General features: G+C 40.6%; 1 protein-coding gene across 1 annotated transcript in view; it reads right to left on the bottom strand.

The window, feature by feature from the left end:
• The window catches only part of DOK6 (docking protein 6), a 357,568-nt gene that overhangs the window by 86,171 nt on the left and 258,288 nt on the right, over positions 1–13,109 (bottom strand). The window lies entirely within an intron of this gene.

Genomic DNA, 13,109 nt, shown 5'->3' with positions numbered 1-13,109 from the left:
GGTAGCTAAATTTGTGATGAGTATAGCATAATGTAGAGAGATGTTGAATTACTAAGCTGTACGCCTGAAACTAATGTAACATTGTGTGTCAACTATACTCAAGTAAAAAAAAATTAAAATAAAAAATAAATAAACACATGAATTGAAAATATGGTGAACAGATAATCTGAATCACCTTTAAAGCAGAAGCTAAGAAATGGAACCAGTATTTCCCCATCATAAATAAAAGTATCAATCATTTTATGTTATCCCCTGGTATCTTTGACCTTCTCAGGCATAAGAATTTGGGGCTCATCAGGGTTCATACTGACGTATTCTACTTAAGAACTAACCAACCATCTCTGTGTTTCCCCTGATAAATCAGGTATAAACTTGTATTAGAGCACTTCTAACATCTCACCACTTTTATTTTTACGTGCCTTCTTCCCAACTAGACTCCTAATACAAGACATGAAATGAAAGAAAATCAGATTCACTCAAAAATCTTAAAAATCTAGAGACAAAGAGAATATAATTCCTTTCACTGTTGAAATAAGTTTTCCATCTCTACCCCTGATGATCCACCTTCACCTCCAATCTACCTCAAATGGTTTCTAGATTCCTACATACATCAAGTCACGGAACAAAGCAAACCACAAAAGAGATACTGAGGGGCGCCCGGGTGGCTCAGTCGGTTGAGCGTCCCACTCTTGATTTCATCTCAGGTCATGATACCAGGGCTGTGGGAGCAAGCCTCTCGTCCAGTTCCATGTTGAGTGTGGAGCCTGCTTAGGATTCTCTTTCTCTCCCTGTGCCCCTCTCCCTCACTCATGGTTTCTCTAAGAAAAAAAGTGTGTGTGTGTGTGGGGGGGGGGGGGGGATACTGATATTGAATAGTCTAAAAAAGAGGTAAAGGAATGGAACTTCCAAAAATGAAAAAAAATACTACTTATCCTATTCTTACCCAATTTTGGTTCTCATTATTCTTGTTTTTATTTTATTTTACTTAAAAAAAACTTTAACATTTATTCATTTTTGAGAGTGAGAGAGACAGAACATGAGCAGGGAAGGGGCAGAGAGAGAGGGAGACACAGAATCCTAAGCAGACTCCAGGCTCTGAGCTATCAGCACAGGGCCCGACGCGGGGTTGCACTCATGGACTGAGAGATCATGACCTGAGTTGAAGTCGGACGCTTAACCGACTGAGCCACCCAGGCGCCCTTCAGTATTCCTGCTTTTGAAGTTAGATGGCTTGGCTATATGATTAATAAAGTTTCTTTCAAAAGTTCCTAAGCTTTGACTTAGTTCCATTTAAGGGGTAGTTTGCTTGAAACTCCATCTAGTAATAGCTGTGTCTCAAGAGATGGTTAACACCATTAAAATGTGATTTCTTATGTTGCGTTTCTTTATTATTGACTTGGGCACTTTTACTTTCCCTGATTAGTAACTTCCATGTAAGGGTTAAGAGAGTGGAGGTGAATGGAGTCATCTTACCGCCCAGGTGTTCACAGAAGTAAAGGATGTGGACTCCAGAAGGAACCTGCAGGCCATACCAAGGTTCATTTATGTCCACTCAGATCAGTGCAACTTATCATTTATTGAGCTTCAATAGTCAAAAGGCTCCTAGTGGAAATTCTCAAACTGCCTCACATCCTGATCACCACTATAGAGCCAAGAGCCCACTGGTCATGGCAGGTGTATTGGATAATTTTACGTGTCAACCTGACTAGGCTACAGGGTCCCGAGGCATTTAGTTAAACAGTATTCTGGGTCTGTGTGTGTGTGTGTGTGTGTGTGTGTGTGTGCATGTGAGGGGGTTTATGGATGAGATTGACATTTGAAGAAGTAGACTAAGGAAAACAGATCGTTCTCTCCATGGTGGGTGGGCTTCGTCCAATCCATTGGAAGCCTGAGCAGAAGAAAAGGGGATAAGGGAGAATTCACTCTTTTTGCCTCTTTTTGAACTGGGACATTAGTCTTCTTCTGTGCTTGGACTCGAATTTACACCACCAGCTCTCCTGAGTCTTCAGCCGACTGCAGACGGCGAGACTTCCCAGCTCGACTAATACAGCAGGCATATCTCTGTCTTCTAAGTGCGCCAGAGCTTCTTGTGCCTGTGGAAATCCGACATCCTGTCTCTGGGTGTTTGCAAGCAGCGAGTGGGATGCACGCAGTTGTCCCTGATGTGTCAAAAATCATGTGGGTGGTGGAGTGAGCAAAGAATAGAGAAAACCAGACTTTTCGAGAGGAATGTATTTCCGTTTTTGTTTTTGCTTCACAACGGACGTAGCGCTTCCAGTTCGTACTGCTGAGATCTGCACAGACTTTTGCTTTCTGAGTCAGTACAGAGTGAAAAGAGAAGAGAACCACTGCCCACCAGACCCAAGGTGCCACTTTCTGCTCCTCAAACACAGCCCTAGACTTAGCTAGACTTGCATAACAAGGGCACTTTCTCCCTAATCAGCCAAGAGTTTTTATCTGCTTTGAGTACTATTATTACAGCAAAAGAAATGGGAAGTCAGGAGTCTGCTTCTGAACTTAAAGTAAGATTTGACTCTCTCTGGCATGCTTTTATAAATTTTCAGATGTCAGGTCTAGATGAATAAGTCAGAGCTTTACTATAAATCCTGGCTAGAGAGAAACTGAGACATGACTTAAGAGGTGACCCCGACCCTTCTGGACCTGGGTGATGGTGGGGAAGAGAGAATAAAAAGAGGCAGAGAAAGCAGTGGGTGATGCTTCCATATCCTGATGTTGCTCATCTGAGTGGAAATTTGGAGAAGGCAGGAATTAATAAATTGGTACCTAGTTTGAGCCAACAGCCCTACACCTCTGACTCCCCACATGCCTCAGTTTGGATGCAGAACATCTAGAAAGTCTTGTGCAGGGGACTGGGGCTGAAGAAGGGGATATAAACATTCTAAGATTAAGGAAATGCTTTGATCAGTGGATCCAGTGAAAAGTGCCAGCACACCCCGCCCCCCCCAAAGGCCAAACGGATACACTTCAGTAGATGCCAACGTGGGGCAGACCAGAACAGATGGTGCTTGATCTGAGGTTTCTTTACGACCTAAGGCCACCTATGTCTGTTGTGTGTTCCAACAGCATATACTACATAAAACAGAAGAAAGGAGAGGAAACCAGTATGTTGCCAAGATGATGTACCCAAAAATGACAACTTAAAATGACATCCTTCTCATTGAGAAGGGGCTTACGAACAATCTTAGATAGAATATAAAAAAATATGCATTGTCTTTGCTCAACTAAGTTATATTACATTCCAGAGCCAGCTATAGTTGTGAAATAGCTGCCGTTGCAAATAGTGACAGCCTCACTCCCGTGTCAGAGAAATTCACTGGCAAAGCTTTTCATTTCCTTTGACCTCACATTTACATAGTCTTCCGGTCAGCTCTACAGTCTCTCCATACATTCGAGGGGAAACAGCTTTCCAGATTTCTGCCCACCCCTTTTTCCAATCCCTCCGCCATATTGTTCCTGGCTCTTACAACCATTTGAGGGATGGAGTAAAATGAATGTATTTTATTTTGATAGGTGTTAATACTGAAGAGGTTCTTGTCCTTGACAGAAAACCATAAGAGCCCAAACCAAAAAAAATGTATTCTTAGAGGTTGAGCATGTAGGATGATTTGTGCTAGAACAGGCTCCAGTGACCCAAATGTCAGAAGACGCCAGCTGAAGAGGGGGTCACGAGGGAAGGCACATGTGAGCCCTGGAATCCTTTCTAGTGTTACTGTTTGCAACTGGAGTTAGGAGAGTATGAGTGAGTGAGCCAAAAGCAACCTTTCAGGTGACATGAATGCTAGGTAAGAAAGTGGAGAAAGTGGAGAAAGTCTATGGGGTGCGAGAGAGGAGTGGGGAGAGAAGCAGTGAGTCAGATGGTGACAAAAATCAACAAGGATTAGGTTGAGGAAATGCTTATTCAAACGGGAGCATCTTTCAGTGGATGAGCTGGCTGTCTGTATCCTAAGGACAGAAAAGGTCCCAGGAACCAGAAAGGAAAGAGTGACGATCAGAGCAAGCAGAGGAAACAAAGTCAACTTTAAGATGTAAAAATTATTCCCAGAGTCTCATCCTCAGAGAATATTCTAGACGGACCTCTCCTTGCTCATTCTGCCCATAGTCCTGGCTGAGTGGACTGACTGCATTTCCCTGGTAACTTAAGCCTCGGGTGAGTGAGGTTCTCACATTCTCCCATTCGGTGACATAAGCTAGGAGACACAGGGGTGTGCCTCAGTGTTAGCCAGTCAGTTGTGAAGTGGAGACTCAGGAGAAGGTGAGCAGATCTTGTGTGAAAAGGTGTGTAGCCTTTTCCTGAATTTTTATCTTGCTGTTCCATTTTATCTAATGTTAGGTATACTTTATTTCATGTGATGGATTCCATAAAGCTTCAGACAACAGGGACTGATTCTATACTTTATTTTTTAAATGTTAATTTATTATTTTGAGAGAGAGAGAGAGAGAGAGGCAGATAGAATCCTGAGCAGGCTCTGCCCTGTCAGTGTGGTGCCTGACGTGGGGCTCGATCTCACGAACCGTGAGATCGTGACCTGAGCTGAAATCAAGAGTTGGACGCTTAACCGAATAAGCCACCCAGGCGCCCCTGATTCTGTATTTTAAATAAACACTTTAAGTTGTGACTTCTGCCCATCTAAGTTTGCAACTAGTGCTTTTAGAGCAAGCCCAGGGTGGTTTCTGCTCCTTCCAATGTAGGAGAGGACAGACCCTTCTCACAGGATCAGATTCTCATTAACTCGTTCATTCATTCCACGTTTACCTAACGTTCACTGTGTGCAGTCGCTTGGCCCAGCCCAGGACAGGCTGCACAGGTGGTGCTCTGGAAAAGCTACACGAGTGAGATTCTGGTGCTTTTTGTAAGTAGTTCACACTCTCTCTACACCACATCTCCACGCCTGGACCCAAATCCATTCCTTTCATATTTCCAGAAATATCTCCAATCGTTAATTAAGCACCTTCAAGAGACAGGAGCTGCTGGTGGTAGGATGGAATTAATTACTTATGTAACTGAGAGGTATTTATAGAAATAGAGTTTTGCCTTTCTGGAGGGGGCACTTTCAAGTCTGTAGAAGTGGAAGCCATGACCACGTTGATCTTGCCAGCCAGATGGCTGCCGGGGGATACTGGCTTCCTGGTGCATCAGGAAGAGAAAAGGAGATAAGGAAATCCTAACTTGTAGACACGCCAACTGAACATTCCTTACAACTGTGGCAAGAGCCGGTCAAGGCACCTGATGCAGCTAATTTAAGAACTGGCCCCTCTCCAGGCTCCTCAGCTTCTCTCCAAGAGTGGCCAGGCAGAGAGAGGGGGAAGACAGATGAGCTGGCCGCCCAGCATCTTCTCCGGGCCGCCTTCCCAGCTCAGGATGAGAGGCCGTTGGAGCCCCAGGGAGACAGGACTTTACGGGAATCTTTTCTACCAGTCTCAGTCTGGCACCAACCGTTGTAAAGAATGGAATAAAAATGCCATAAGGAAAGCAGTTGAGGGAAATTTACTCTTTTACCCTTGAGACCTAATGGGAATTCAAGCAGTGTGCATTTTATTTTATTTTTCTTAATGGTCAAAGCCCTTGGCTGCATACTGTAAATACCTATCATGGATCAAAGCAATCTTAGTGAAAAATATTCCTTCCAGCTTAGCTAGTTGTTAAAGCTCCATGAAGTGCTCGTTTGAAATGCCATCTTCTCCATGAACAAAAAGATCATTTGTTGCCAAGTTAGATGTGTATGATTTCATTTTTTCTTATTGCATATAAGGATGTTTATAGAATCTCAATTATATAACGTTTTGCATTGCTCTGTTATCTACCTTTCTAAATGCTTGAACTGTAAAGTTATGTTTATATAATTCATACTATTTTTTTTTCCATCTAGGGATTGATTACTCCTTTCAGTTCCCAACGGTTATTTCTCTTGCAACTTTCATTAGGTTTTCCTGCAAATTGAAGGGGAGAAGAAATAAGCAAGGTAGAAAACAAGAGAACTGAAAAGCAATTCTCCTGTGCCTTTCCAATTTATGTCAAAGGAAGTGGTAAAGGTTTTGAGACCATGGTTAAGGGATGGAGTGGGACTAGGCTGCACATGACGGTGGGAAGGAGAACACGGAGAGATGAGAGGATGCCTTGGGAGGTACATGGCACATTGGGAAATACACTGATGAGGAGCCCGAGGGCTTGGGCTCAGCTTGGATGCTTTGGAAAAGTCATCGGATCTCCGAGTCTCAGCTGCTCATCCATAAAACTATTGGCCTTATACACTTTATAGGATTTGCTATGAAGAACCAATATAAAGCTGGAACTGTCAAGCACATTGAAATGAAGAGTCTTCGCGTGATTAGGAGCGATGGTTTTACAAGAGAGCTATGATAGTTGGCGCCTGACGCTAAAACATCCTCCTTAGCCAATGTCCTCTTGTTGTGCCTCTGAGTATCCTTGGGATGCTGCTGCATTTTCTGTTTGGAGACGGTGTTTCCTGTTCTCAAACTGTGACCCACAAGGCCCGTGACAGGCCAATCACACCCTACTGCGTGCTCTGTCAATCGGGCAATTGTCTCCATAAGAGAATTTGCCTGTGAAAAACTGCCTCCCCTGATAAAGCGGCAGCTTTCCACGGGGGAAATCTACCTTCTGCTTCCACCAACACAGACAATATTTGAGAAGGGAGCAGAAACCGCTCTGCTATTTCACCAGCTAATGTAAAGGTCATTTTTCACCCTGCTTCTCCTGCAGTGGAAGGTGTTGATTGTATAGCTCTAGTAATGTTGCCTTTTTTGAAATTCATTTTTGTTCTCAGGGGCTGTGCTATCTTCCCCCTATACGAGTTTCATTATATTTAGTGCAGTGGAGCGTGTAGATGATGTAGTTAGAATGGCAGGCAAAATAACCCATTACTATACCTATTGTCAGCTTTCTGCATATTTAGTAGAAAATGCAAAAAAATATTTATGGTTGATCAGGATTGGAATAAATGCACAGGCTTAGGTACCGATTTTTGATTTTGGTGACTTTACCTATTTTTCTCTGGGGTGCTATTTAAAACATGGTAATTAATTTACCTTGGTGCAGGAGTAAGAAAACAGTTTCCTTTTTTTTTTTTTCCAGTGAAAATTTCTTATTTCTTTAGAGTTTCTGTGTTTATGCAGGGTTCATTTGAACCACTTTTACTAGTAAATAGAGCAATGATATATATATTTTGTCAGGATACTGTGTTGTCATTGTAGATGTTTTTACTGAATATTTGTTATTAATATTTTAAATTAACATAAATTTGAATTTAACTTTAGAGATATGAATGAAGTATTTTGCTGTTAATGCAAACACACGCCAAAGCAAATAATCTAATAATTCACTACTCAAATCTAGCTGAAAAGAAGAGTTCTGGATTCAGGCAGGGATTTCTTTTCCGGATGTGCTAACAATGACTTGTGTGACCTTGAATGTATTGATTTCTCTCTATTTGTACCGATATCTATTCTCTGCCCTTTGCTGATGTGTATGTCTGGCATTGTGTCCTGGGAAGCTGACTTCTACAGGCCCAGGCTTGCTTGTCTTCTGGTTTCGCCAAAGGAGGGCACTCACAGAAGAGAGTTCGAGTGAGCCTGAGGTACTTTTCCCCACCCTGCCCTTCCTGTCTTAGCACTGTGGTTTGGGCATGCTTCCATCCTCCAAGGGTCCGAGCTCTCTCTGGGGTCCGGTTTCCTTGTTCCCTCAGGTGCGAAGTAGGTAAAAGCTTCTCCCTGTTGCTCATCTTGGGCTCCCTACCACCCCATGTTTGTTCCATAGTCATACCTACGCCTCTTTAAAGAGTTCCTACACTGAATTCCCCCCAAACTCTTTGAGTGGGTAATTTCTGTATTGGGGAGTCCACACTTAATTCATAACAAGTTATTTAATCTCTCAGACTCTCAGTTTTTTCGTTTATAAAATAAGGAAAATAATGGCAGTTCATCTAAGAAGGTTGCTATGATGAGCAATACTAAGGATAGTGGCAATAATAATAATAATAATAATAAATATAATGTTGGCATGCATCATGTACCTACTCCAAAGCTCAGTCTCTATCCACGTTATCATGACTTCTGGAATGCAAAAGTGGTCACCAACTACTTCCCATCCTATATTCACACCCTTGCCATGTGCCTTTAAAGGCCCCTCCCCCCCAATACTTGAGCATTGGATATTAAGCAAGGGGAAATTTTTTAACATATAAGTTTTCAAAGGTATGCTGGCCATGTGTGTCAACAGACGATCTTGGGTGTTGCATATTAGTTAAAAGTAGAAATTAAAAAATATATTACATAATAAGAACCTAAAGAGAGGGAACTAGATAGCAGAAGAAAAATGTTTTGTGGACTATAATCTTAAGAGAAAGATAGCACAACATTTAAACACAGCAGGCTCTGCCTGAGAAAACTTCTCAAGTCAGGTCATGGAGTGTATCTAGATGAAAGCTAGTGCCATATAATCTTGTGTTTGGGGCAGGAGGGTTAGCTCGTAGCTAAATCAAACAGAATATAACAACAGATGCTACCCAAATATTTTCTATCCTGAGCCATGAATACCTCAGGAGAATGAGCTTATGCGATAATCATGAGGCAGGGAAATTAAAGAGCTATACTTTTTCTTAAAAAAAATTTTTTTTAATGTTTATTTGTTACTGAGACAGAGAAAGACAGAGCATGAGTATGGGAGAGGCAGAGAGAGGGGGAGACACAGAATCCGAAGCAGGCTCCAGGCTCAGAGCTGTCAGTGAAGAGCTGGACGCGGGACCTGAACCCACAAACCGCAAGATCATGACATGAGCCTGAGTCGGATGCTTAACCGACTGAGCCACCCAGGGGCCCCAAGAGCTATACTTTTTTAATTGGATGTTGGATACATTCAAAAGATCAGGCTGGTCCAGTCCATGCAAAGTCTCTGAGAGAAGTACTAGGAGATGGATATTTTGGGGAGAAGACATCATATGGTCATTAATGTTCTTCTACCTTTAGATCAAAAGGAAAATATGTCTAGGCTGAGACATGACGTTCACACTCAATGCTGCTGACCTCTACATCAATGAGGAGTTGCTAGGCTGTTTGAAGGCGCTCATGTGAAGGTAAGAATAATAGCTTACTTAGATAATACCTTCTTTTATAAATATGGACCCAAAATTCAAAGGTGTAAGTGTGAATGGTGAAAAGCATCATTTTCTTCTCTGAAGAACACATTAAAAATGTCAATACTCTTCAACAGTGACCAAAAGTGACACAGAGACCCAAACATGATCTCATTTTATGAGATGGAATTAAATTAAGATGTCCATTTAAAAGAGGTTTGAAATAACACCATATCTTTTTTGAGGAAGCTTTCAATCCGCCCCCTCCCTGCCCCGAGTTACCATTGCATTCCAAATTCATACACACCCTTGAACTGACCCTTGCAGTCTAAAATTTCTCGCATAAATTAAGCCTTTGTGTTTAAAGACAGATCAAACAGTTTTTATCCAGGATACACATAGTTCTTACTAGAGAGAATAAACTTTCAATGATCCTTTAACTTCATTCCATTCAAAAACAGCGCGGTTTACATTATTCTTAAGACATTTTTAGGTTGTCTTTTTACACACAAGAAAAATAATTCTTTGGTGGTTATTTTTTCTATTTTTTTTGTTCTCATCAATAAATGTATGAAATTCATACTTTAAGTAAATTCATAATAATGCTTCCACTGCATTTTAAAAACTCCTTCCAAGGGAGCCGGCTTAGGGAAAGAACTAATAGAATTAGCATTTTTTGATGGATGACTAGTGTCAAGACAGAGAGATGAAAATGCTTATTGCAGTTCGAGAATACACCTGCACGTGCACTTCATGCAATAAACAGCACAGTGCGACTGGGGAACGTAACTTACCCCAGCTTTTTGGTCTTAGGCAACCAAAGCATTATTTTTCCCATTTTTATCATTTATATTGTCACAAACACATTTTTATGGGAAACCTTATGTCTATTTCTACTTTAATGTCGGCCAGATCTACAGCTAGCTACCTACCTTGGAATGTTTGGTGAGTACTTCATCAAGGCCGTGCTACTTGAAGAGAAGAGAAGCCAAAAAAAAAAAAAAAAAAAAAACAAACAAAAAAAACAAACAAAAAAACTCTCATTCTTCAAGTAAGTATTTAACTTAGGCTCCAAACATCTTCAAATAATTAAGCAGATATTTTTTGTGTGCCTACTATGTTCCAGAAATACATATGCTTGTTGGAGACAGGAATTTCCTGACAAGGACTTTCCGTATATATTCTACAACACTTATCGAAGTGATCTTCTGACAATGACACAGGAGGGGACACTCTTGTGTGATATCTTGGGTATGTGAGGATAGGCTCTTATGTATGTATGGTATGATAAAGACAAGTTTGGGAATTTGTGTGCACTCTTTGGGCTAGTGGACACAAATGATATCGAGAACAAAAACTGTAAGAAAGCCAAGGTTGAATCTACAAGTATACTTTTGGGGCAGGTTGAACACAGGGCATTTCTGAGAACAAAAGAAAAATCCCTCCTTTCTGGCTGTTTGTCCTCTAGAGAGGAATTCACGTATCCCCCCTCTTTAGATTTTAAAGTGTGTTCATGTGATCAAAATTGTTATTCTTGATGAACTGCTTCACAGGAAATCTTTTGCAGCTTTGGTTTTGATTTGGAGAAATAGTGTTTTAAGGGACCATAAAAATAAAATCACCATGCTCATTTATTTCCTTCAAAAAACGTAACCCGATCACTGTGAAATCTTGTGACTATGTGAAGAAATAAATGAACTGATGAGCATTACGTCCATGTAAATTGTGGTGAAAGATCAGTGGGAGACTTTCAAGTATATGAACGTATATCTGCCTATCCTTCAACTTTGATATTCTGTGCCAATGGTAATCCAGATTTAACTGATTTTAAATCTGCATTTTGTATTAACATTTGCTATTTTTCAGACACATTTAAATTTAGAAGTAACTTGTAGGATCAAAGGGGAAATGTAAACATCAAATTGTTCCTGACTTAAGCACTTGTCATAATCTTACTACCTAGGAAAGTGTCCTTTCCAGTAAGAAAGCGAGAGCTAAGGATAATGAATTAAAAATTGGCCTAATATCATAATTACAAAATATTTGAACAGATATGCACTATATAGCTATCATGGGTTCTACCTTTCAACATTCTGAAAGAGGATTCAGAATATTTTGATGTCTGAAAACAAATTTCTTAAATATAATTTTCATATTTTTCACATTGTTATTTCCACAACTTTAGTTGTAAAAGAAATATGTGTACAGGGACGCCTGGGTGGTTCAGTCAGTTGAATATCTGACTTCGGCTTAGGTCATGATCTCGCAATTGACGTGTTCGAGTCCCACATCGGGCTCTGTGCTGACAGCTCAGTGCCTGGAGCCTGCTTCCGATTCTGTGTCTCCCACTCTCTCTGCCCCTCCCCCGCTCATGCTCTGTCTCTCTCTGTCTCAAAAATAAATAAACTTTAAAAAAGTAAAAGGAAAAGAAACATGTATACAAAACATGAGATAAAATACAAATGTAGACCTCAATGACGTATCAGAAAGCAAACACAAGTAAAACTGTCACTTAATCAAAACTTAGAACACAGTTAGCATTTTAACATTTTGCGTTCCCCAATTCCTATTACCTCCCATTCTAGACTCTGATTTAACTAGAGGTTTATGGCAATGGTTTCGTGGGTTTGTTTGTTTTTTGGTGTGTTTTTTAGTTTTTCCGCTAATTATGCACCCATAAACATTGCAGTTTAGTCTTGCTTATTCTCCAACTTTATTCTTTTGTGTTTGGCTGCTTTTGTTCCCTCAAAATGATATTTATTCATCCATGTAGTTGTTTATAATGTAGGCCATTCATTGTTACTGAAGTGTTCTACTATGTGATTATGCTAAATTATTTTTCCATTCTACTGCTGAATCACATTCAGGTTATTTCTATTTGGGCTCTTACCAAATATATAAATACTTGAGTCCCTGTCTCTTGATAGACACGTGCCAGCACTTCTGCAGAGCATATATCCGGAACTAGAATTGCCTGGTTATGGAGTGTGTGCATATTCCGATTTACTAGGTGACAAACTAGCGATTGTACAAATTTCCACTCCTACTATAATGGATGCGAGTTTCAGTTGCTTCACATCCTCACCAACACTTGGTATTGTCAGTCGTTTAAATTTTAGCCATTATTTTCCATGCTGAGCAGGAGTCTGCTTCAGATTCTCTCTGTCTCTCTCCCCCTCCCTCCAACCCTTTGCCCCTCATGTTCTGTCCCTCCCTCTAAAATAAAATAAAATAAAAATTTAGCTATGGGGCACCTGGGTGGCTCAGTCGGTTAAACGTCCAACTTCAGCCCAGGTCATGATCTGGCAGTTCGTGAGTTCGAACCCCGTGTCGGCTGGGCTCCGGGCTGATCTGTGCTGACAGTTGAGAGCATTAAAAAAAAAAAAAGACTGACTATTCCTCAATGCTCTCCATTACCCCCTCTGATGTAAAGAAAATACATGTTTCTTCCAATGGCTAGAGATCTAGTCTTGTGCTGATGTTACAGTGTCTTAAATAGTTTCGCTTTGTAATATGCCTAAATATCTGGAAAGTCATGTCTTCTCAGCCTGTGCTTCAACAATGATTGGGTTAATTCATATGAGTTTTTCCATTTGAATTTCCATATAACTTTTAGAATTAGCTTCTTAAATTTCAGATCTTTACTATTTTCATTTATCTTTATTCACTACTGCATTTCTAATATATCTGGGAACAGTTTCTCTTTTCATAAAAGTTATCTTTTAGCATTTTTGTATTCTCTTTGATGAAGGTCTGCTGGGAGGAATTACCAGATTTTGGTCTGTATACAATATTTTAACTTAATATTTAATCCTAAAGAATATATTCACTAAGTGTGGATTTTTTTAATGTTTGTTTATTTTTGAGAGAAAGAGAGAGAGAGAGAGAGAGAGAGAGAGAATGAGCGGGGAGGGGCAGATAGAGAGGGAGACACAGAATTTGAAGCAGGCTCCAGGCTCTGAGCCATCAGCAAAGAGGCCAATGTGGGACTCAAACCCA

This window comes from Panthera leo, chromosome D3, assembly GCF_018350215.1.
Source record: "Panthera leo isolate Ple1 chromosome D3, P.leo_Ple1_pat1.1, whole genome shotgun sequence".
In the NCBI taxonomy this organism is placed as follows: Eukaryota; Metazoa; Chordata; class Mammalia; order Carnivora; family Felidae; genus Panthera; species Panthera leo.
The sequence above is the reverse complement of the archived record's forward strand: the minus strand, read 5'-3'. Positions and strand labels throughout refer to the sequence as shown.